At 36.3% G+C, this 24,394-nt stretch overlaps 1 protein-coding gene across 2 annotated transcripts in view; it reads right to left on the bottom strand.

Moving 5' to 3' along the window:
- GABRB2 (gamma-aminobutyric acid type A receptor subunit beta2) overlaps positions 1–24,394 on the bottom strand; it is a 142,411-nt gene that overhangs the window by 104,309 nt on the left and 13,708 nt on the right. The window lies entirely within an intron of this gene.

Genomic DNA, 24,394 nt, shown 5'->3' on the forward strand with positions numbered 1-24,394 from the left:
ATCCTTCCCATGTGGCAACTATACCACTCAGCTTGGTGTCATTTGCAAACTTGCTGAGGGCGCACTCAATCTCGCTGTCAGTACCATTGATGAAGATATTAAACAGCACCGGTCCCAGTACAGACCCCTAAAGGACACCACAAGTCACGGATCTCCATCTGGACTTTGAGCCACTGAGCATTACTCTCTGAATACGACTCTCCAACCAGTTTCTTAACCACCGTACCGTCCACCCATCAAATCCATATCTCCAATTTAGAGATAAGGATGTTGTGGGAGACCATGACAAAGTCTTTACAGAAGTCTAGAGAGATCACATCCGCCAGTTTACCTGTGTCCACTGTTGCAGTCACCCCAGCAAGGGAAAGAGGAAAATCAGGGAATGGAGTCAAGAATGTTTGATCTTTCAAAGTCCCTCCCAATCTGGGATACTCCATGAACATTTTAAGACAACAGCGTCCAAAACGAATTGTTTAATTTCTTGTATTAGAAAACTTATTCTTAATGTCACAAAATATTAAAATGAAATATTCCTCTTAAATTATCTCCTCATTCAAAAAGTCAAGCTAAACTTCAACATGCCTATTGCACAACATGATTATCTATGGCAGTTCATAATTAACAAACTATAGTTATGCTGTGTCTGCTTGTTTGAGCTATTGAGCAGAGAAAACTTAGAACTTAAGATGCTCTCAGAACCTGTGAGAATTAGAGACTTTAAGATTAAATAGGGGAAAAAATACAAAATTAGTTATACAAAGTTCACACAAACAGAAGGCAAATACATACTCAATACTTGATGAAAGCACCTCTCCTCAGAAACATATTAAATACTTAAAAATCTGCATATCCTTCAGTGCTTTCCAATGATGCTCTTTGAGCACTTGACCAGATCAATACTGAGGAGGGTCTTAAAAAAAAAAAAAAAAAATCCACAAAACAGGTAATTTCACAGGCAAAATTATTTCATTTTTGTATTTTCATGAAGGCTTGGAGGCTTTTGACAAACCTTGACACACATCTTGCAATCCCACACTCAGAGAAATCATGGTCAAACTCCAGTACAGGGCTTTGAAAAAAACTAAATTCTATGGGCTATTAATACAGACAATTCTGAGCTTTCCTGAACTGGTGATTCATGTGAGCAATTTATAAATGGATTCTTTTTAAGATTCTATTTAAGATTCTGTTAAGATCCTTACTTGTCTAGATCTGGGTGCAAGGAAAAATTGTGATGCTTTTGTACTACAATATAAGAACGGCAATACATCAACTGCCAACTCAACAAATTGGATCTAACCTGTTACATAGAATATTTTTTTAATCTGTTATGCAGTCTTAAAGGATGCTCTATATATGGTGGTATATTGTTTACCAACAGCAATTTTAAAATCAGGATACTAATCCCCTTCCCCCCTCATCACTCTGAAATAATCACTTTGTATGATAATAGAAATCTGAGCAGCCTATCAAAAAAGTTCTTCCTCTTCATCCCCATATATCAGTCAGGTGTTTCAAACAAAGTCAAAGAAGCTTCAATCAACCACTATTAAGCAATCAGCTGATAACTTCCAAATACCTTTCAGGTGTCATAGCCTGGATTTCGTGAGAAAGTATCTTTCTAGTCCCATCAATGTCAGATTTGGGATGTATTTTTGGTTTGGTTTGGGTTTCTTTTTTTTTTTTTTGGGGGGGGGGGGTGGGGCACTGGTATTTCTATTTTAAGTACCACGTTCAAGACAATCCAGATGCACAGGAACTTTCCAGTCGATAAAGAAACCTCATTGTATTCATGCATAGTTGTAGCACAATAGCGTGTTTTTTACATTGATCTTTGCTCGGTATGATTAGCCATTCTGCTTAGAATAGAACAGACAACGAAATGAAGGAGTAAAATCAAGTAAAAGAGGATTCAGATTCCAATTTACACAATACCCATACATATTATCTATTATTAACACTAAAACTCAGACTTTTAAAAACTGGAAGCTGAAATCTAATATTCCTGGCTGCCAGCCATGCATAGAAAACAGACAGGCTAATGCTAAAGAAAACAAATTTTTATTCATTTACCTTCTGTGTGAAATGAACCGTGCAGTGAATTATTTAGAAGAGGAAAATTGTAATTGCTTGTGTAATAAAGCTGAAAATTAAGGAGAAGCAGATGGAAGACTAAAAGTTCTTTTTTTGTAAGTGATAAGAGGATGATTCATAAGTATTTGACATTAGTTAAAATTACTTATGGAACAAATGTTTATGGAAAAATGTGCTTCTTAGGACAATGTGCCATCACACAACCAGCAGAGAATTACCTCAATTGGGACCCTTTATCAAAAAGAGAAAATGAAATAAACTAAGAAAGGAGAAAAAGGGAAAAACTCATTTACTTCTGAACTTCAGTGACCTGTGACTTAGCTTCCTACCTCAAGAATTCAAGGCATTACCAGAAATTACAGAGATCATAATAATTCAATTAATTTGTAGTTTTACTTTACACTGTCACAAAACAGTAATACACTTCCTAAAATCAGTTCAACAGAATGTGTGAAAAGATAAGTGGGCTGTAAGTGCGTAGCAGTGGTGGTGACATTACCTCACTTCATCGTAAGCACTCCTGAGAAAAAGCTTTTTTTAAGTCTCCATCTACTTCTAGATAAAAATTGAAACGAAAGCCAAAGATCTTATTCACACTTACATCGTAGCATATGGCTAGAAATATATTAAGTGAAAAATTGCATATATAGCTCAATATTTAAAGTATCAGTAATAATTAAAAACACACAGATTAATTTATTTTCATCGTTTCTTAATGTAGCATCACAAAAAAAGCAATTACCTTACAGATGGTCCTTCAATGTTCTTGTTTACAGTAGATTGGCCAGTTTTATTATACAGTCAAGGGTTCTCTTCCCTCTAACATTAACACATGTTATTTCCATGGAATGCAAAAGCCAGCCTCGCTCAGGTAGAGGTGGACGCTATAGAACAAGACTTTAGCAGTTTGTTGTGGTCTTCCAGCAGCAGACAATAACTGCCTTTCCACTCGAGTGACAGCAGTACTCATGCTTTAACCCAGGTGCTTTGACATGGCAGACAACTGGAGTTTAAGGTATTTAACTTGAGCTAGTTGTATGCATGCAAATATACATGGATACGTTGTATTAATTTGCAGGTAAAATTGAAGTTATACCTGGAGCTAATAATGCAGTAAAGCACATTGTAATTCTCCTATGGAACTTCTGGTTTAAAAAGCACAGATAAGTGCCACCATCTTTTCATAGCACATACTATTCTATGTCACATGCTGAATCACTCACAGCCATATTGCTATTCATAGGTATTTATTAAATATGTTAATCATGTCACATAAATAAGAGTTTGCTAGGAAGTTGAATAGATTAGTCCCTAGCCCTATTAAGTGTTATTAAGTAATTTAAAAGATCTGTAAAGGCAGTCTGCATATTGGGTTTCCTCTTCCACACTGGCCATTTAAATTGATTATTGATAATATAATAGGACAAATGTACTTTTCAGTATTGTTTGGAGACAGAATATAAATGACAAAATAATAAGGTCTGCCACCATTTTACTTCAAAATAAGCTGCCACTCAAGTTGTACTCCGGGTTAAAAACTAGAAGGGAGAATCCCAAAAATAATTTTTAATTTTGTAATTTTCTTAAATTTTGTTTAAGTAATTTAATATTTCCCTTAATTTTATTATTGAAATTTCATAGCAAGACACAAAGTTGTATTAACCTGCACAAGTGATAACAGTGGTCCTATTCTGCTCAAATAACTTCTTCATTTTATTCTCAAATTGAAGAAAATACACTGGCATAAGAACATTATTTCCTTCCTATTAGAATAAGCTGTTAGATGAGACAGGTTATCCTAAGGATTGGACTTAAACATCTCTTGATCCTACCACAACACAGGAGAACTGTGGCAGATGACATTCAAAAATTCACATTTAGAAATGGAAGAGAATTATCTTGCTTCTAAAAAGACTAACAATTTTTTGCATCCTTTACACCAAACAGTGCTAACTGTAGAAAAAAAAATCTACTTAAATCCCCCAGTACTCACAATATATCCACCAATACATAAAAAACAAGCACTGAAAGAACCAACAGCTTCACGCCTATGAAAAACGCTTGACAAAAAGACATTATATGTTTTTCACTTTTGACTTGTTTTTAGATACCTTTTCTCCATCTTCACACAATGTTCTGAAACATTCATATGGTTCCCTTCATGTCCACCTGGTCAACCTCAGCATAGTAGATGTATTTTGGGGGGTTAACTCAGCCTTTCAGTTTATGTCCTTGTACTACCTGAATGCACCATTCTTCCTTCCCATGAAGGTAGCTAGCGTTTATACCATAGTCCTCCACCACGTTGCGACAATTAACCTCATTTGGCATTTCAAAGAAAAGGGTATGTCAACTTTGATTCTCTTTGGTTTCTCCAATTCACCCTTCCAGACGGGGTTACAGATTGCAGGATTACTCTTAGCTTAAGTATTTATAAAGTGTCCATCTGTTTATTTGTTAATATGGACATCAGAGAACAGGCATTGCTAGTTTTACAGTAGACAGTTAAATATCTCTTATGGAAATGTATAAATCGAATACAAATTTACAACATTCTGCAGCCAAACAGGCAAAGGGGCTTTACCTGAGCAGAGAAGCTTTGATTCTTGTCTTATTCAACATCACTGCACACTTAAACCAATATGTTAATTACAGCAGGTAGATTCACCTGTCAGCTGCTTAAAAAATTTTCCAGTCTTCTACTTTGCCTTTATGTTGCATACAGTCATCATATGAATACAGAAGGACCTAACCTCTGGGAAACCCTCCAACAGAACAACCCTAAAGAATATCCTGAAAAGTCCTCCCTCTTTTCCGTGATCATCTGTATCGGGGTACAATAATACTTCAGTCTTTTTATTTCAGTGCAAGCAATGGGCATTTCATGTCAAAGATAGCAGCAAAAGCATAGCCTATTACAGAATCACTAGGCTGGAAAAGACCTACAACAATTTCACAATGGGTAGACTCAAGGGCTCAGTAATTTAAAAATAATGAATATGAAATACCCAAGTTTTGATAGAGTCAGAAAGCTTTTTCAAATGTGCAAAAGAAACCTCTAGATATACTAGCAGAAACTTTCTAATACCTAGGGAAATCAAACCATGACTCAGTATATGTTTTACTCAAGGATATTAAGCTATTTCTCCATATACTAATGTTTGGATGTTTTTATATATTCATTTTAATTAGTACCTCACACTTTGATTTTTATTTGTTCTTGCAGTTATTTGCCTACGCAATCTCTTGCTCTTTTTTTTCTCCCCATAAAATGGGATTTCACAGCCTACATTTTACTGCAACTGAACAGGTCATCCAAATCCAGCTTACGATAGCCTACACCATATATGTAAAATCAGCATGAGAAAATTGAGGATCCAGTATCCAGACTACAGCACAGAACAGGAAGTCTGGAGTCTAGAAATGATCTGAAGCAACGTAGCTGCAAGTATTAAAAAAATATAAAGTCTTGTTATGTGTCTTATGGGAAAGAAACATACATCTTACAAAAAGACTTGGTAAAAAGCCATTTTGAAAACAACAGGTGCCATTATTACACGAACAACAAGTTTAAGCACCCACATAAGTAGGCTCTTAGAAATCACTTCAGTACTTCTATTTGGCAGGCTGCTTCCAGCCTTTCACGTACAGATTTTAGTGGTTGTATTGCAGATATAACATCTGATGTTCTCCATGCCTACTCCTTCAAGACGTAATTTTCTTACAAAAATCAAAGTTAGCTGCAACTAGCTAAGGGTACCTCATGTTCGGGCAAAATATGAAATCATTATAATGGGACATGAACAATATTAGTTCCGTAAAAACAAACCATTTTTTTGCAGAGTCAGGGAAGGAAAATGACAGTAAGATGAGTACATGAAAAAAAGAATACAAATTGGGGCTTTTGAGAATATACATCACGCTACAGACACCTCTGGATACAAATATGATTTCTGCCATGGAAAAGGTTGAGCAATTTATTGCTTGACTTTTTTTTTATAAGTCTAATAGAAGATTTTTGCATTGACCCCTTCAAGTTTGGTCTAAGACAGGGACACACACTCAAGAAAATTACTCCAATAAGCGGCATGCTGGCATCACATGGCAGAATCCACGACCCTGTGCAGTGAGAAACGCCACCTCCGCCAAGAGCCTGGCTGTTAACAAGGCTGAAGCCCTCCCCACCCTGAAAAAAACGCAAACCACCAAAATAGGCCAACAAACCCAAACAACTACATATCATAAAAAGTAGGTTAGCTTGTGTGATTTTATAATTAAAGATTTAAGATTAATTTTCTTCCCCAAAAAACTGTCATCAAAAAGACTGCCCTTCTTTTTCTTCAAACCACAAAAAAAACTTTAAATGTTTCCTATTAATAAAACACTGAGAACCGTCCCTGCTCACGATCCCATCTCAATGAAGGGAGGACGCAGAAGATAACAGAAATTAGCTGCATGAACTAACATAAACTTTACATTAACATTTTTTCTGTGTAGAAGGAAACACTTATGCCTAGACAATTTCTTTCTCTAATACTGTGTTACTTAAGCGATAATGTCAATGAAATAGTGCATTGTTAGAGGATAATGGTCTCCTGCTGGTATTAAATGCCCAGGCACAGCTAAGCCATTTATTTACAAAGCAAGGGACATTAATCCTATGAAAATATTCTACTGCAAATGACATTTCTGTTATACTGAACAGAGTATGTTGATACAATCATTTGATTTGATACCTGCTATTTTTTTAGTGATAGAGCAACAGTTGCTCAAATGTGCTGCGCAGAACTTAAAGCATTTGCAACCTTTAATCTAAGCATAGAAACCTCAGACAAGTATCTAGTAACGCTTGGTGTGTATTTTAATGGCAACCCTGAAGACAGAAACTAAGACTTGTGCCATCTTACAGTACAGCTCAGCAGAATGACCAGAGGCAGAAATAGAGAAATGTTTACCTTAAAGGAGACGGATGCTTTTCTACCTGGGTTTGCAACTGTTCATAACACATAAAAACTTGGATGTATTTTTATAACAGCAGCATGAAGGGTTTGCTGTCCTTTCAACCTTCAGAACAAGGTATGCTGTATGTCAAGAAAGAGGGCAGGGAGGGTACGTGTGCATCATATTTCAAAGATTTCAGGTATCTAAAGGAAGTAGCAGCTCTTTTCCTTTGACTTAACTGTTCATGCATCACTCATGCACAGTGATGGCCTCAAAGAAATAATAACTCTAAGATTTGTTAGAAATCTCAGAAGCCTGACTCAATCACTACATTATTAATATTCTTTTTCTGAATATCGGCACTCAGATGTAAAAGCAACTCCTTGAAGAGGCCCTGCAGTCCTTCACCTGAGGGAAAATGATGATTTGAGCAAGGCTTCACTTGTTCATAACTGGTTGTATCTTCAGGCACGTTTTTGTTTTCTTTAGGTGGACAGAGATTTTGTGCTGGTTTTTGGAGCAGTCTAGTGTAAAAGAGAACAATGATGACAAGGCTTGCTGGTGACTGCCTTGGTGCCTGTCTGTAGCTCTTACTAAGACCGTATAATGACAGTGGATAAAAATACCGTAGCCAAAGTGCTGGCTCAGCAACAGCCAATTCCAAATGTATAAAGAAGCAAGGAAGCTGCCCTAACTGTTGGTTAATGTTGTTGAAGAAATACGTGCTTACACAACATTTGAAGACAGGGCAAAGACTCTTCATATTAAAAGGGAAATGCATTGGGGAGTCCAGAGCCATACGGACTGAGATCCTCAGCAACAGCAGTGGCAACTTGGCTCTTGTTGCACAAATGACTGCCAGTGAAGAAGGTCTACTCAGTGCTATCGGCTGGTTCACGGCACACAAGTGAGGGGGTGAGAGCATCTCTCCTGACACACATGATAGCCTGCACGCTGGTGATGCAGCTGTGGCCAAGGGCCTTTTCAGAGTTGGCAGTATCAGGAGATGCAAGCTGAAGAATCTAAAGCTTTTTGTGCATCAATTCATAGGCTGGTATTTCAGTGCTGAATAAGCACCTCTGGATTTAAGAAAGCACTGCCTACTGGCTGGGTTCCTTCCTTCACAGCTGTTGAGCTGGTTTGCTAACACAAGCTTGACAAGAGTGTATAAGCACTACAGTGCAACGCAAACTCAACCATGATTAGTTTATGGAAAACATAACTGAAAAGCAATTTACTAATTAAAGCAAGGATTCCCCTGTGGTCCAGCTGAACATAGGGAAAAAATTAAACTTGCCTATAACTCAGACAGCAGACACTTGAGAACAACAAAGGCAGAACAAAAGATCCATTTCATATTTTACGTACTGAAAGTATCTTGAAATTTGGGAGCTTGAAACATACGCTAATCCACAGCAAAACACATATTCAGACAAGCACTGGAAGGAGAAACAAGACTGTTCTAATGATAATCCTGTTCATTTCAGCAACTAATAGAGGAGAGCTACAACAAAAACTGTATGGAAGTGTTGATTTATATATGTTTGCCTCCAATATCTTAGTTTGCTCAGTATAACTGTCATCCTACTGCCTCTAATTATGTCACAGATTTCATGTTTAAAACTAGATGTTACTATATAGCTTACATGGTTCCTTTTAGAAGCTACAAGCTTTATTATATCTACAAAACTCATTTATTGCATTATTTTTTCTTTCAGTTTATATATGAAATATGATATAAATTGAAAGAAGATCAAATAAAATGAAAAGATATTCTATACTGAATTTCTCAAGAAGCTTTCACAATAAATAAAAGCACTGGATCTGTCACAAGTAAAACCACTCTTATAAATCAGTAATTCAGATGTAACTTATGCCATTGGTGCCCATCCAGTTCAGACTAGGAAGCCATTTGCATGTAAAGCCAACACGACTAACAGCTAAAAATGGTCCTCTCAAGGAACTCCAAAGCATATAGCATTGACCCTTTTTATTTTTCTTTCATTTTTAATCTGGGATGGCAGGCTAGGCCCAAAGCATTTTTATCCTCCTCACTCTCCTTATTTAGTCTCCCTTCCTTGTAGGACAGTCTGGTGATCATCCAGCAATTAGGGCACTAAACCTCAGTTCAATTCCTCTGCCTTCTACAAACTTCCGTAATCAGGAACAAACCACTTAAGACATTCCGTAAATTAGGCTGTATTTTCCTGCTGGGGGAAGTGTCTAAGTATATTATTAGAAGTCCTGGACATACGAAAATTTACTACCATTTGACTAGAAATCTACAGATTTTTAAACATCTCAGCAGGCACTAAGAATCTATTAATGCTCTGGAGGTAGATTAAAATTGCATGTGCAGCAGGTTTGTGTTTGGTATGTCTGAATAAAGGATTGTTATTTGGTTCCTTATACCCCCTGTGGCATAAGGTAATGCGGTAGCCAAAGTAAACAGCACCAGGCAGACTTAAAAATTGATGCGACACAGTTCATTCTACATTTTCCTAAAGGACCTTTCATTAGTGGCACACAAAGAGTGAAAGCATAATTTACCTTATGTAAGGTAGAGTCTATTATCCCACATTAGAGCCCCAGTGACCAATCTATAAAACAGCTGGTAACATCTTTTTTTAATTGCAAAACCATTGTATATCAACAGTTTTTTGGTTCTTTTTTTTTTTTTCTCCAGAGTGCAATGTGCAATTTTTCTTGGTAATATTTGCTTGACTCAAAATGTTGACCCGATTCTCTTCAGATAAACACTGCATCACAAATGTCAGAGCTTAAGAGATGCTAAGGAAGTGCAAAAATCTCTTTTCAGTTTTGTGGAATCTAAATTACCTTACAAAAAAAAATAACAAATTCCACTCCTGCATGAATTTTTGCAGATGGTGCAAGCAAGAAATTTTGTGAACAAGTTTGCAAGTCACTAGTAATATTCATGCATAATGGATTAGGGATAGCCCTAATTTCCTGTATCAGAAGCTTCAGATTCTGTTCTGAGCAAAACAAAAATTCCTGAACAACCCCAAACAACCCAAACACACTGGAAAGGTGTAACATTCAATAATTTTCTGAAGACATCACACTTGCAGAATTGCATACCTATAATCACATAAACTACTCTGCTTTAAAAACAAACAAAACTCTGAGTGGAATAAAACGGATTTTCCCAACTGTAATGATTTCTGCCACAGCCTTCTCAGGGATGCAGGTAAAAGTTATTACAAGTTTCTCATCCTGTTGATTGTGTAAGGAAGGGAGAGTGATGCAGAAAGAAGGGAAGTTAAAGCAAAAAAAAAAAAAAAAAAAGATAAAGTATCACTACCGAGGTGAAAAATTGGTTTACTTTTATCTGAGGCTTTGGATTTGTAACTACTGATATTCAATGCATTGTAATACTTCCAAAAAGCATGGAATAAACACAGAAATTTCCATAAAATTTGTATTCTAGATGTTCCTCCAGACAAGCAGCAACTTGCTCTGTCTGAAGATATGATGTGAATGAAGAAAGAATATTACAGTGAGACAGTTGCACAAAAATCCATTCCTATTTCAGCAAGTATCAGAAGATCAGAGCTAATACTAACAAACTACCAAGCTTTGGGCCAGGCAAAAAGATTTCCACACATCAAAAATAACCCTGTTAATCAATATAAAACTATCACAGACATCAAGAATATGAAAATAAGTGGTAGATAACTCTGTACAAATTGCCTATAATTCGTGTCACCCCAAAAAAAAAAATCTATTGAGCACCAAATCTTTAAACAAAAATTTCTCATTGTGTTCTTCCTCTACTTCAGGCACTCTGTAAAACATACTATTCTCTTCCTCCACAATAATTCTTCATTCCTGTACCAAAAAAAAGCTCCATCAAATACCTCTTTGTTGTTTAAGTTCCCTTCTTTAATTTTGCCCCTGCTGAAGCGTCTCCCCGTTCAGATCTGCTCGATTCCATTGTCACTGGAAAGCTTACTACAAGGCGACTGCATTCATTACATCCTAGCTTCTAATAATCTAATGCCTCTTTGCATCCATGCTGCTATTACTATTGACTGCATTTCAGTGTCTCTGTGTAGATTTAAACACCTTAATAATACAAGCTAAACTGTGAGATATAGTGATGGCTTTGAAAATAAATCTGCCTGCAATTAACTGCTTTATCCATACAATTATGCAGTCAGGCCTTCTCTCAAAGACCTCTCTCCTAAGATTCTTGGTCTTAACAGCAATAACTGCACAAATGTTATTGCCTATGGTTAGCACTCCAAAGTTCTGGCAACTAATTAAAGCCCCAACAGCTTTTGCACTGGCCAAACACATGACAAAAGAATGGTCTCTCCCTCAAAAACTCAAGTAGAAAATTACATCGTTCAACTGTCAAGAATTGCCAAAGCTGCATCTTCACACAGTCTTTGATCCCTAATAACAGAAATATTGCTCTTTTTCACTTAGAGCTAGTTTTCTCCACTGGACAAAATCATCAGTTCTGGTTGACTCCCTGTATGCCACCTGTCTGCTCTCTCTGTCAAGTTGTGGCCCTCAGTTAAGTGCCTATCTGTATCTTCCTTCAGTAATAGGTCCTACTTCCTCATTAAAATTAATTCTTCAAATTGACTTCCTTGGTGCCATTTTGCAATTTTCAGCATTTCTACTTAATGCAGCGCACCTGAATTAGAACATAAATTCCTAGAGAGGAATACTTGGAGTTACATGCATAACAGAATGCTCCAGAAATAACTGTTTTCCTCAGTAAAAAAGTGGAACTATTTTACATTTTAAAATCAACACTTTGTGATTTTTGTCTTAACACACAGTTTAGGCAACAAAGTTCAGAACATGGCAGGTAAACAAGAGTCAAAGTAAAGTACACATTTCAGAAGAAGGAACCCCAGCCTTCAAGCTCTGTGCGTTTCCAACATGCAGTACTTGCTCAGTTGCTTCTGAGAAGAACCTTGCAAATTTGAAGACACACATGCCATGAAATCCTAACTCTCACTTCCCTTCAGAAAACTCTTAACAATCTATCTATGCAAAGGTGTGAGGAGCCATGGGTGAGAAACAGGGAAGATTCAGGAAAGCAAACAGGAGGAGGCAGTCGTCAGGTAACGTGCCTGTACAGAGGGGAGGAGTAGCAAAGGTAGGTGAGATGCAGAAGAAGCCCAAGTCAGAAGCTTAAAGCAAAAAGCCAACTCTTTGTATCTTCAGAAAGGCTGGCTAAGGAGTAGCAAGAACAGGTGCAGAACCAGAACCCTGTGTTAGGGTACACCCAAATCACACATTCCTCATACTTTACCAAAAAAGACTTTATTCCTTCTAGGCACCTCCCAATTTATAAACAAAACATATGGCCAGGGAGGAGAAGGTGGAATTTCCCATACAGGCAAGAGCTCAACATTCAGCATTTTTACAAAAAATCTTTAATACATTCAAATAAAAGACAAGGATAGAAAAGTAACACAGTTGATGTGGACAGTGAGACCAATAACTAACACACAGAACAAAGACTACAAACTGAAAGCTCAGATCCGTTTCCTCACTGTCATCAGATCATGAATCAGTCATACATTGCTCACAGCAAGAAAATCATGTTACTAATTTTAGCTTATTTTGTTCAACTTCATTCACTTCTTTAGTTCTTGGTTCACTTCACTTAGTGATTGTCATAAACATTAAAAGCAGAATTAAGAAAATTAGCTAATGTTCAGTAGTCAGAAAAGTGATTTGTAACACTGACAACTGACATAAAAGATAATGGCTGCTGCTCTAAAATAAGTATTTCATAGGTTTTGGACTCAACTGTTTTCATTCTTATTTCTTGGAAACTATTTCCATTGAGATATTATGAAAATATAGTGTGGAAATAAAACCATGATTTTCTACCCTAAAGACTATGAAATAAACCAGTCAACACTGATGCTGAGAAGTACGTTATGGCTCACAGATGTGGTCTGGAGGAACTGCCCATTACTGAGATCCTGCTGTTCTTGTATGAGCCACTTCAATTACAGAGGTTTATTTTTTTTAAAGCCTTAAATCCAAAAGGCAATTATCAAGATACTGAAGCCTTCTTGAACCTCCCTTTTTCATATAATTAAGGTCTTTTCAAATGACAGTGGTTTTTAATTGCACTGCAAACACCAGTTTAAATTGCGTGCCCACAAACTGAGCTTTTCATGTGAAGATTTTTAACGTATAACCTGCTTCTGTTTTTCCTCTTTCCTCTAAACCTGCAGTTATGTCCTATGAGTAATTCCTAGGAAACCTGGGAATCCAAATTCCCATCATCTCGAGGACATGCCATATGGATATCACACAGTTCTTGGTTCCTGAAAAAACATGGGGCTTAAAACTCAGATTAACAAAACCAAATCCGTTCCCAGTGAGAATAACAATATTGTCAGGTAATTTCATATTTCTACTCCTTAAAACTCCAAAGAGTCAGAAGAGGTCTGGAGTGCAAGAACTTTTCTAGAGATTATGTTATATATTTTACAGTGAGGGCTCCACAATACAGAAGCCAAACAATAATATTTTCTTTATTTTCAACCTGGCATGGACTCCCAATGGAAGCTGTCTGCTGTCTGTCATCACATCCCTTGTCAGCTGCGCGCTGCACTATACAACAAGCGTGCCGTGAGCTGCCTACTATTTTTAGCTTGTTCTATTCATTTTTGCTCTTCTTGGTTTTTTCCTTAGTAACTGTTAAAATAAATAATAAGTCTTTCAAGAGGACTCTTTCTAGTAATTCATGAATACTCAAAAAATGAGCTACCTTTTTTATTAGGTGGAGTATAGCTCCACTGCTGACGTGTTCCCTGCATTGTTTTCTATGTACTGAAATGCATGGTCAAATGGACATATCCAGCTATGCATTCTTATTTTCCACCCCAGTTAATGAAGACAATCAGTTGAAACTCATTCCTTAGCACAGGGAAAACATTATGGATTATTAAGGTATAAGCCAGGAATAAGTCAAAGAGGCTATTCCCTGAAATCAGAAGTTGATATAATTTACTTCTGAAAAAATGCCTACTCACATAAATAGTATTTTACATCAAGTAAGGTACTTATCGGTGTGAGGACAGCTATAGTGCACAGTTCTAAGTAACATTTTTTAGTTCTGAATTTCTTATCTGCATTCCTGCACATATTCTTGCCCCATCAGAATGTAATGACTGCAAAGGCCTACTTATGGACTTACAGTGCATATATATGACTGAAGTGCCCTAAACCCCAAACGGGAATTAATTTAAAAGCACAGCTGTATTTTCTGTTTGGGGGATAAGACCAAGATAATAGCAATGTAGCTTTCGATATACTTACAGAAAAGCAGATAAGATTCTACTGCAAGCAGCTACATTAACTTGATCCATATTCACTTTGATTTTTGAAAGCATATTAACTTCTAGACAGTCCCCTGAAAATAACTTGGCATTTGCCTAAACTGTACAACTGCAGAATATTGATATCAAAAGACTGCCATGTTTGTTAAATTACTTTTATATTTCCATTACTATTCAACTGAAATCCCTCATCCACTTCACTATTTCTCTTTTCAAACAGCCTAATACTCTATCGAAAATAGACACCTGTCTTCTAGGCCACTCTGGTTCACTCTCTACTAGCACGAGAGTAACCCCAGACTGCACTGAAGATAAAATCTGTTAGTTACACATCCAAAAGATTTAAACATCCCATATTCACAGCCTTATGAAAACTTAAATAAAAATTCTCTTCTCTGGAGAAATAGTATTCAGTCAAAGGTACGTTATCTTTCATTGCAGTGTCCCCCAAGACATGTTGCTCCCATGCAATAAAGTTTGCACACTTTTTGATGCACATTAATAACAAGATCAATAAAATTACCGTAGCCATAAGATAATGGCACATGTAAAGCTGATGAAGCTGAAAATTATATTCTCAAAGCAACCTGAATGACAAATTACAATCAATGAACAACAACAAAAAAATTCGACTTTGAGGTAAACCTGCAGAAGTAAGGCTCATCCACTATCCTTAAATCGTGTATTTTCAAGCAACAACTTACTTTGTTGACCTAGATACTGGGCTTGTACTCCAGATGTTCTCACATTCTTTACTATTGGATTTATTTACTTACAGGCAGTATGAATGGGTACTCCGTTAAAATGCTAAAAGCACTAGACACAAACGCTTAAGTATTTTCCACATTCATTCTTAATGCTCTTATCCTGTATTTTAGTTTCACTGTTTTTATTCAATAACAAAGGTTTAAGAAGTGTTAAGGAAAAAAAGGTTAAAACAAGCTGTTAAGAAAAATGGGCTAGCAGTACTTGGAGAAACTGTTAACAAATAACTACGTAATAGTAGTACTTAGTACATCATCCCTTTCTCCATGAACAATGGCTAGAGAACTCTCACAGCAGCCTTCCGACTGCCACTACTTTTTAGTTAGCAAAACAAGCACTGTGTTACTAATTCCCTCTCTGCTACAGACAGCCTAGAGCCAGGACATTTCATAATTAAGCATTTAAAGCTAACCAGACCACTCATTAAGTGTGCAAGCTACGTATGATTGACAGCAGGAATACAGCTAAAGGAAACTGGGGTTGTGCTCCTGTATTCAAAGGAAATTTTTGCAGAACTCAGAGGAACCCCACAAACAGTGCTGAGATGCTCCAACATGCGATGCACTAAAATCACCCTTCACAGATGACTTGGGGAGACCCTAGAGGATTGCACAGTCTTCTAACTGTACATCCTTCTCCAGGCCACAAACTGATCTCCTTCTAAAGGAAAGTTTATAAAGTTACAAGAAAACTGATATCATAAACAGTATGTCTTCTGTAAAAATTCTATCCAACTTTATATATATATAGAATAGATAGAAATGGGTACATTAAACATGTCATAAGTGGGAAAAAAAGCAGCATTTACCCAGAGAGGTTACTTCCAAGTATACAGAAGTTCTAGCTCAATTACCACTGTGTGGATGTCAGTAGGAAGTAACTTTTTAAAAGGCAGTCATTGCAGGAGTTATCTCAAGTCTTGTAAAACTTGATAAAAAATAAAAATCAACAAGTCAAAGTTTATAGATAAGCACACACAGCTAAGTCTTGCACACTGTCTGAAGACAGTTATAGCTGTCAATTAGACATGAAATCTTAAAATTTAATCAAAAAAGGGGCATAAGCAGCAGACTGTGCAGCCTCCAGAGAAAGCAGAGTGCCAACAGATGCCTAAAGAGAAAGGCATTAACAGTCTTAAGCTTGCGTAAATCAAACCGTCTTGAATGTAGCATTACTTACAACAAAAAACATACCACTGAAATGTTGCTAATCATTATAAATACAATTGCCTCTAGAAAACCACTTGGGTTTAAAAAAAAAAACAAAAACAAAAAAACCCCTAACTATACAATACCAAAAAAACAAGCTGAACCTGAAACAAATAAGAAAAAAAAGCCAAGAAAATAACTAAAGTAACCAAACAGCAAAATCACATGAAGTCACCTGCTGCTATTAATTCAGAAAGAAATGTGTATAAGTAAGATGAACCCAAAAATCAAACAGAAAAAACACCATACAACAATAAAAGAATGCTAATTAATAACAATGCTTGGCAGATCAAAGAGATCGCACTGATGATTTAGTGTGTCAGCGTCAGGCAGACAAATTCATGGGCGAACTGCACTAACTTTAGTTCACAATGTAGTGACAGCAAAATCTTTTCTAGTAAAAGAAACCAATGCTTAATAGTAAACCTACAAAATGTTATTGACGGTTACTCAAGGAATGCCATGTTTAAATGGTAGCCCTTCTGTAAATATCTTTGCAGGTTTGAACGATAAGAAAAGTTTGATTATAATTTATCACTAGAAGCAAACACATGAAGGTAACAAACCAAAGAAAAACCAGAAAAAAGATGAATATAAAGAAAAGCATTAGCAACATTCTAAATAAGAAGAAACGTTGGTTATTTTATTTCCCCTGTATCACTTAAAAGACTATTTTCTTAAAGACGATAATTATGAAAAATTGATACTGCTAATATGCTGGAACAATTGGCTTACCTGAGTTGCACCTGTTCACTTCAAACCTCCTTCCCTTCTACTACTCTGGCTCACCTTTAAAGAAATTATTACCCTTTTCCTATTGGACAACACTTTAGCTGAAAAGAGAGGAAGTGGAAACCTCAGAGGAAGGTGAGTAATTACTACTCTCTCAAAATCAGGTCTTAAAAAACATTTTGAAAGTCAGATGCCTATAAACAGGAGACAAGCACAATCACTTGGCTCGTAAAACCTCTGTGTTGTAGCACATTAAGAACGCTGCCCTTGCTTAAAAGGGCATTTCCTTATGAAGAATTATTTTCATTTTTGCAAAGTTATGCTCGCTCATAAAATAAATTACTAATGCAGTATTTTATTTTCTCTAGACATATTAATGCAGATGGCTTTAGGAGCCAGACTGCTGTTGAGATATATTTAGAAAACATGAGAGAAAACAGTCCAACATAGCAAATCTTTTCTGCCGGTGATGACCCTGAGATAGAAGCAATATGGCAACTGTTCATACCTTCACAAATAAAGGTCTATGCAAATACCAGCTTTGAATTAGCTATCAATATTTTTAGAAGAAAAAAATTGTTATTTTTAATTCTTATCTTCAGTGCTGAAGGAAGGGAAAACTTTCTGAAGTCAGTAATAATAGTATGCAATAATGAAACTAAAGTCTCATTTCTAATGCAGCAACTTATGTAAAATGCAGCATCAGAGGTGTACAGAGGTGATTAAATGAGCAGCACCACTGTTCCACATCACTTAAATGACATACAAGTAGCATCTTGGGAGCCCAGGCACAAGTGAAGTTTTGCCATAAAAGAAAAATCTGCTCATGCATAAGCTCACTGCTATCAGATGATTAGCATAGTCATGTTTCTGAAAGTCTAACAAAGAAGCTAATTCAGCCTTCCATAAAATAAGATTGATAACAGTTTGGTATTCATAAGTTTTCCTGAAAATGGTGGCTTTCCAATGTTTTTAAAAAGTTCTCATGATATGTTAAGACAATGATCAACAATGGTTGCCACTATATATATATATATAAAGGCAATAGACATTACAGTTTACATTTATTCACAGTTAAAAAAATTACTTGGCTTCATTCTCCAATTCTTTTTCATAAGTAGATGGAAGGGTAAAATGAAAGGAAACTAAAAGCCACTGCCCTCTTTCCCCTTAGCCAGTTCTAAAGGTCAACCAATAGTTAGTACGACAGATTTGAAAAGGAAGCCTTTGAAACTGGGAAACAACAAATCACTGTAACAACAGTCTAACTTAAGAGAGAGTTCCAAGGTTTAAAAGCATGCTCAAATTCACAAAGAATCACATAAGTGTTTTTTCTGAACTCGTTGGCTTTGTTTGGTTGTTTTCAAATACAGAAACACAACCTAAGTGGAATAAAACTTGGCCCCTTTGGTGGCAGATGTTTCTACAGTGGACAGTTTGTAAGTTTGTACTACACTACTCCTGATTCTGGAAACCCTTTCCTCACCAGTGAGCTTCTGAAATAATCTGTCATAAAATGCTGAATTAGTGACAGTCACAAGATGTTCCTCTTGCTTTGGTAGAAGGTTTTATTCATATTTTAAAATTACCCTTTTGGTGGGACTTTCAGACAGTAGGGGAGCTAGACTGTTGGTTACCACTTTGAGAGAAAAACTGCAGCTCACATCCTTCAAGCACAAGATCTTTGTCCTTATTACAGCAGGGTCATTACAGGGGCTGCTACTGCAAAATAAATAAGAACTGTAACATTATATACCCCACAGTTTAGAAGCTCTTATTGTGCCATATGTGAAGAAACTCATTATGAAACGTCACATAAAAATTTAAAGCTGTCAACTTCTACATGAATTTAATCAAATTTTAATTCAAATCTAAGTATCCTTCTCGTCTAGAGAGTCACAGAGGACCTAATTTCAAATATCTCACGATCACCGTGTTTAATCAGCATTGCAATCAAGATTCCCAATAGCCAATAAAAAAAAAAAACAGAGACAAGTATTTTGTTTATTCAGAACAATAACAAATAGTGAATTTAAAACTATAGACTGTTTTTTTTCTAGAAATGTACAGGAGATAAAGCACTTGTTCTACTGATAATATGTGGTACAGATATGCAAATAAGTTTCCACCCACTGCAATTCATATTCTGCTAGCAATTTCCACATACAACTGGTACTTTTTTTTCTTTTAAGACATTTGTTATGTTGTAGCACCAAGATCAAGCTCTCACCCCAAAATCAACACCTATTGCCCTTTCCCCGGGAGAAACTGGTTTGACCTTCATTGACCTCTCAAGAAGTAATTTTTTCACCTTGCACTTCCAACAGACTACACAGCGTAAGTTCAGTAATCTTAAAAATGCTTAGGTTTGATGCAAAAAATAACCTGCATAAGTACTTGCCTACAATGGGGGCAGTAACATATTTCTGCTTTTTCTAGGAACCTCCTGTATCAGGCCATCACAAAGGCAGCAGATGACAAGGGCTGACTAAAACTTCCCACGCCAAGTAAATTATATCATAGCATATTTTTCCACTGAGATAAAGGTTGCTTCTCCATCTTCCCACTTGGTCTTCGATGTACCTGGCCACTGTTCTATTTAGCACACTCAGTTATTTAAAGCACCAGTTATATCTACTTTCACAAATCGCTATATTGTTACATATTCTAAATTTACTACATTGCAGCAAGGTAAACGTTCTAAAAATACCAATCACATATGAAAAAAAGCCTATAAAATCTGATGACTATAATCAAAGTACTTCTTAAACAGATCCTTAACTCAGGAATTGCCAATTTTAAACACATAAACTACATTATTTCATATTTCCTACTCACGAGTCAGCTTTGATCTGCTAAAATAACACAGAGAAGACATTCTTTCTCCCTCAAGATTTTTATTTCTGCGTTATAAACAAAATGCTTCTTTTGTTAGTATTTAAAAATGACATTAAGATGACACAGCAATGTGGTGTGGGTGAGAACGTGTGGGAAGCTGATCAGAAGCACAACAAACTTCTTGGTTGTTCAGAGAACAGCTGACGCCTCAAGGGAAATTTGGAAAATAATATTCTGCATAGAAACAATTCTGCCTATATATCACGCTTTATCTTTCTCTTCTAAGGTTCTTTATCACTGAGAATATTTGTTGGAAAAAACAGATTTTCTCTTGATGGTTGTCTGATCTGCCACTTGCAACTCAAGACATAATCCTGTTTTTGAGACTACCATCAGTTACAATGGAAAGCTCTCCCACCTCCCAGCTATTTTCAGTTTCGTCAGCTGAAGGCATGACGATCAAAAGGACACAGCTCAGCAAAACACTTGCAAGCTTAACTTCCAGCACATGCTTATGTCTTAGAGGATGTGTGTTCTCAGCAAATGAGGACGTGGGGACAGAACATAGCGAATTTCTTCTTCCATCTTGGGAAGCACTCAGGTTGCCATTCCTGCAGTCGGTGTCATGATATAACAGCACTGCCAGCTAGATTAAAGCCGATGGTCAGACCCTTACGCACTATGAATTCAACTTCACATTGCTTGTTTGTAAACATGCTTGCACTTGCTGAACCATTGATACTCAACCATTTTATTGTATCAGCCGCAATAAACGTAACAGACCCAGGGAACTGAATGAATGGGAATCATTCAGAGGCGTACAAGGGGAAAAGAACTATGGAGTCAGGCCAAACTGACAACAGCATGAACATGAAAACTGGAGAAACTGATCAGCTGTTATAAGGAGAGATTTGCACATCTGCTGATGTTCAATACAGAGTAGTCCATGAATGCATTTCGGCTTTCACGCATGCATTCTTTGCATGCTTGCATTATGCAGCATTGCTGTGGTTAAACTGCAAGAAAAAATATGACAGGAAAATTCATGAAGGCCATAAAAGTCACAAGGGCTGACTTTAACCCAGGAGACTACACCTCCTTAGATTTGTTTGATAATCAGCAAGAAAAAAGGTTCGCTTTCAAAATGCAGCAGGGGCTCCCAGCCATGCTGTCTGCAATAACACGGTCCCAACCTAAAGTAGAGATGGGCGAGGGGCAAAGGAACCAATTTTGTTATGGTTTACCATCCTACAGTAAAAGGATACAGTAGCAGCTGAATACAGTCAATGGGAGGAGGGAAGCTTACAACCGGGCACAAGATTAAAAAAACTTTTTAAAGATCACAATTCTCAAGAAAATACCATGTCTCTTCATGCAAAACAGGAGCACACTGAAAAGTAGCATATTCCAATTAAAATAAAAACCTCAGAGGTACCTTTTAAAGCCAACTTTATGCAAGTTGTTAGTTATACAGTGAAAGTTACAAACCCAATGAACATTTCAAATCCAAAACCAACTGTGTGTTTCACAGATTTGATATTACTGACAATTCAAAAGCAGACTGATGATTCTATCACAATTGGGGATCCAAAATACAGCCATTGTTTATATAATATTTCAAGCTCTTTGGAACACTGTACATGTAGGTATTTGCAAATGAGGCATCAAATTCCAGAATCTGTAAAAAATTTGGCTGGATGCTGAACAATTCTATTAATTTCCACTCAGATTTCAATGTGTGGTCTCACATACACTATGCCCCAACTTCCTGTTCTGAAAACAAAGTTTTATAAATGTATTTAAAGACTCCAATAATAAATTGAGAATACAGAATCACAGAATAACCAGGTTGGAAGAGACCCACCGGATCATCAAGTCCAACCGTTCTTTATGAAGACACGAGTAACAACAGAAAAAAATTATCTAGCAATAGGGTGGTTCTAATAAAATACACATATATTGCACTAAAACTTGAAGACGAATAGCAACTCAGAAGACAGTCTAAATAAACATTCTCCTGAAACATAGGTAGATGAGATGTAAGCAGACTCCAGAAGCACAATTGCCTTCAACACACCATAGTGCGAGTCACCGCTTACCGTAATTAACTGCAACAGTAGCAAAGAAGCCCTTCTGTCCTCAATAGCTGAAAAGATCCAGTGTCACTCATGGAAACCTAATAGCCAATTCCACAAACACAACCTTGCCTACCAGAGTGTGTCGCTCCTTAAACTGATAAAAAATAATAATAATAAATTGCATCATTCCACTCTCTCCAGAATATTAGTCTCACCACACAATGCCAGCCACGGCATACCTTAGACAATTGCTTACACTGACACTAGCATTAAAAAAACCCAAACCAAAAAAAAAAACCCAGAATCAAAAAATACCAAAACCAAACACACAAAATCAAAACAAAAAAACCTACCACAAACCACAACCAACAACAAAACAGGAAGAATTCCATGACAACACGTCTGTAAAAGGACTAATGAACAACATGAATAACTCCAGCCACAAATACTAACTAACATAAAAACCATACATTTAAAGAAGGAAGCCTCTTTCCCCCAGAAAAATATATACAATATAAATATTAACTCCAACAAAAACAAAGACATCCTGGCAGTCTAATACCATCAAAGAGAAACACAGCTAAACACCATTAACATTGATGACACAGCACATAAAAACCTGGACTTAAGCCCTTCTGGATTCATGAATGCAAAAAAAAAGTAATCTTAAGCTGTGCAAAATAATTTCTTATGATACATAAATTACCATGTGACTATATGTACCACCATAACTAAGCTAAATAATATAACACATGTAAATACTGCCACTTAACAGCTGGAATTACTTCTGCTGTTACTGCTTTATTACAGCTCACATCCATGAATATCACAACTATCTGAAACATAAAAGTTCGTTTTCATAAACTGGCATAAAATTCTATACTGCTGTACTACACCACCACATCCATATGCATTTATTCCTCTCCAGTCCCCTTGCTCAAGATTTTCCCTTTTTACTTTCTCAAACCAAGCTATACTCCTTTTCACCTGCTTTCTAACCAGGCCTAGGGAAATTAAAACCAGTGATTAAAGAAAAGTGATCTTGCTACATGTCTACACAGAAAAAAACCCAAAAAAACCCACCCTTGTTGGTTAGTTGGTTGTTTCTTTAATGGCTGTCATTACTTAAGCTCAACTGTAATTTTTGTCGTCTTTAAGATAACAATAAACATAAGGAAAGATTAAGAGATATGTTTTTGAGGCAGAAAGATTTTGAGGTAAAAAAAAAAAAATCAAGATTCAAGGTAAAAATCTGAGTCATACAAAAATAATTCAACTTATCTCTTCTGCTGATACATCAAAACACTATTTTCCTGATTTACCCATCAGATATACAGAAATATTTTTCAATTTAGGGAAAACAGTCTGATTTCAAACTTAAGCAAGCAGTCTGCAATTAATCATCTGAGCTATGAAACAGCAGTAATTTATGTATTAACAGGGCATTAATAGTATTAATCTATTAAAATCTATTTAATAATCAGTCCTCAATTACCTAAGACAGCGAAATGCAGATACAGGCTCACCTCTTTATTTCATAATTAAAGCTACTCAAACACAGTTCCTTCCCATTTACGATACCATTCAAAATAGGCAAACAAAAATCTTCATTTAGAATTCTAACTGTAATGGAGTCATGTACTTATGATGTAGAACTCAAGCTGTGCATCTCTTACTCTCTTGTCTCCCAAGATAGGATCAACTAGACCCATAACCTTTGCAATAAAGTGATACAGATTCTTCAAGACTATCCTAAATCATCAATTTGAGCCTCCCAGTATTCATCCTACTATCAGTTTTGGCTAATATTTGACCTGAATCTTGATGCCGTAGTTTCAACACATTGCTGCTTGTACTACATCCTGCAGCTTTGAATAGTAAACTTCAAAGCAGCAGAGGTAGACACAGCTTCCATACCAGCCAGACATCACAGTGATGGGTTTCTTATCAGAGCAAATTCTCCTTAAGCAAAGTTCTGAGAAACAATTTTCAAAAGCCAAATAGCAATTTTACTACTGAGTTACCAACAGCCACAAGCATAAGGGGTTCACTTCTAAGGTAAGTGACTTAAGGACAGTGGGTTTACATTATTCACGAAGAAAGAGACAGCAGGGTATTTACAGAAAAGGGGGTGAAAAAACCCCAAACAAAACAGCTGTGGCATCTTATTCCACAGAACCACCTGACAGAAGTGGAAATATTAATCTTTTCGAATAAATAATATTTGCATTACTAACATCTACAAATATAAAAAGGTTATGCATACTGCAGTCAATATATTATTGCAATATGATATCAAATTTAAAAAGAATTATGCTTTTTCCAATATAATTTGTTAATGGATACTGAAAGGAATAAATGCAAACTATTTAAATGTACAACAGAAAAATGA

The sequence above is a fragment of the Phaenicophaeus curvirostris genome, chromosome 15 (assembly GCF_032191515.1).
Source record: "Phaenicophaeus curvirostris isolate KB17595 chromosome 15, BPBGC_Pcur_1.0, whole genome shotgun sequence".
Classification (NCBI taxonomy): Eukaryota; Metazoa; Chordata; class Aves; order Cuculiformes; family Cuculidae; genus Phaenicophaeus; species Phaenicophaeus curvirostris.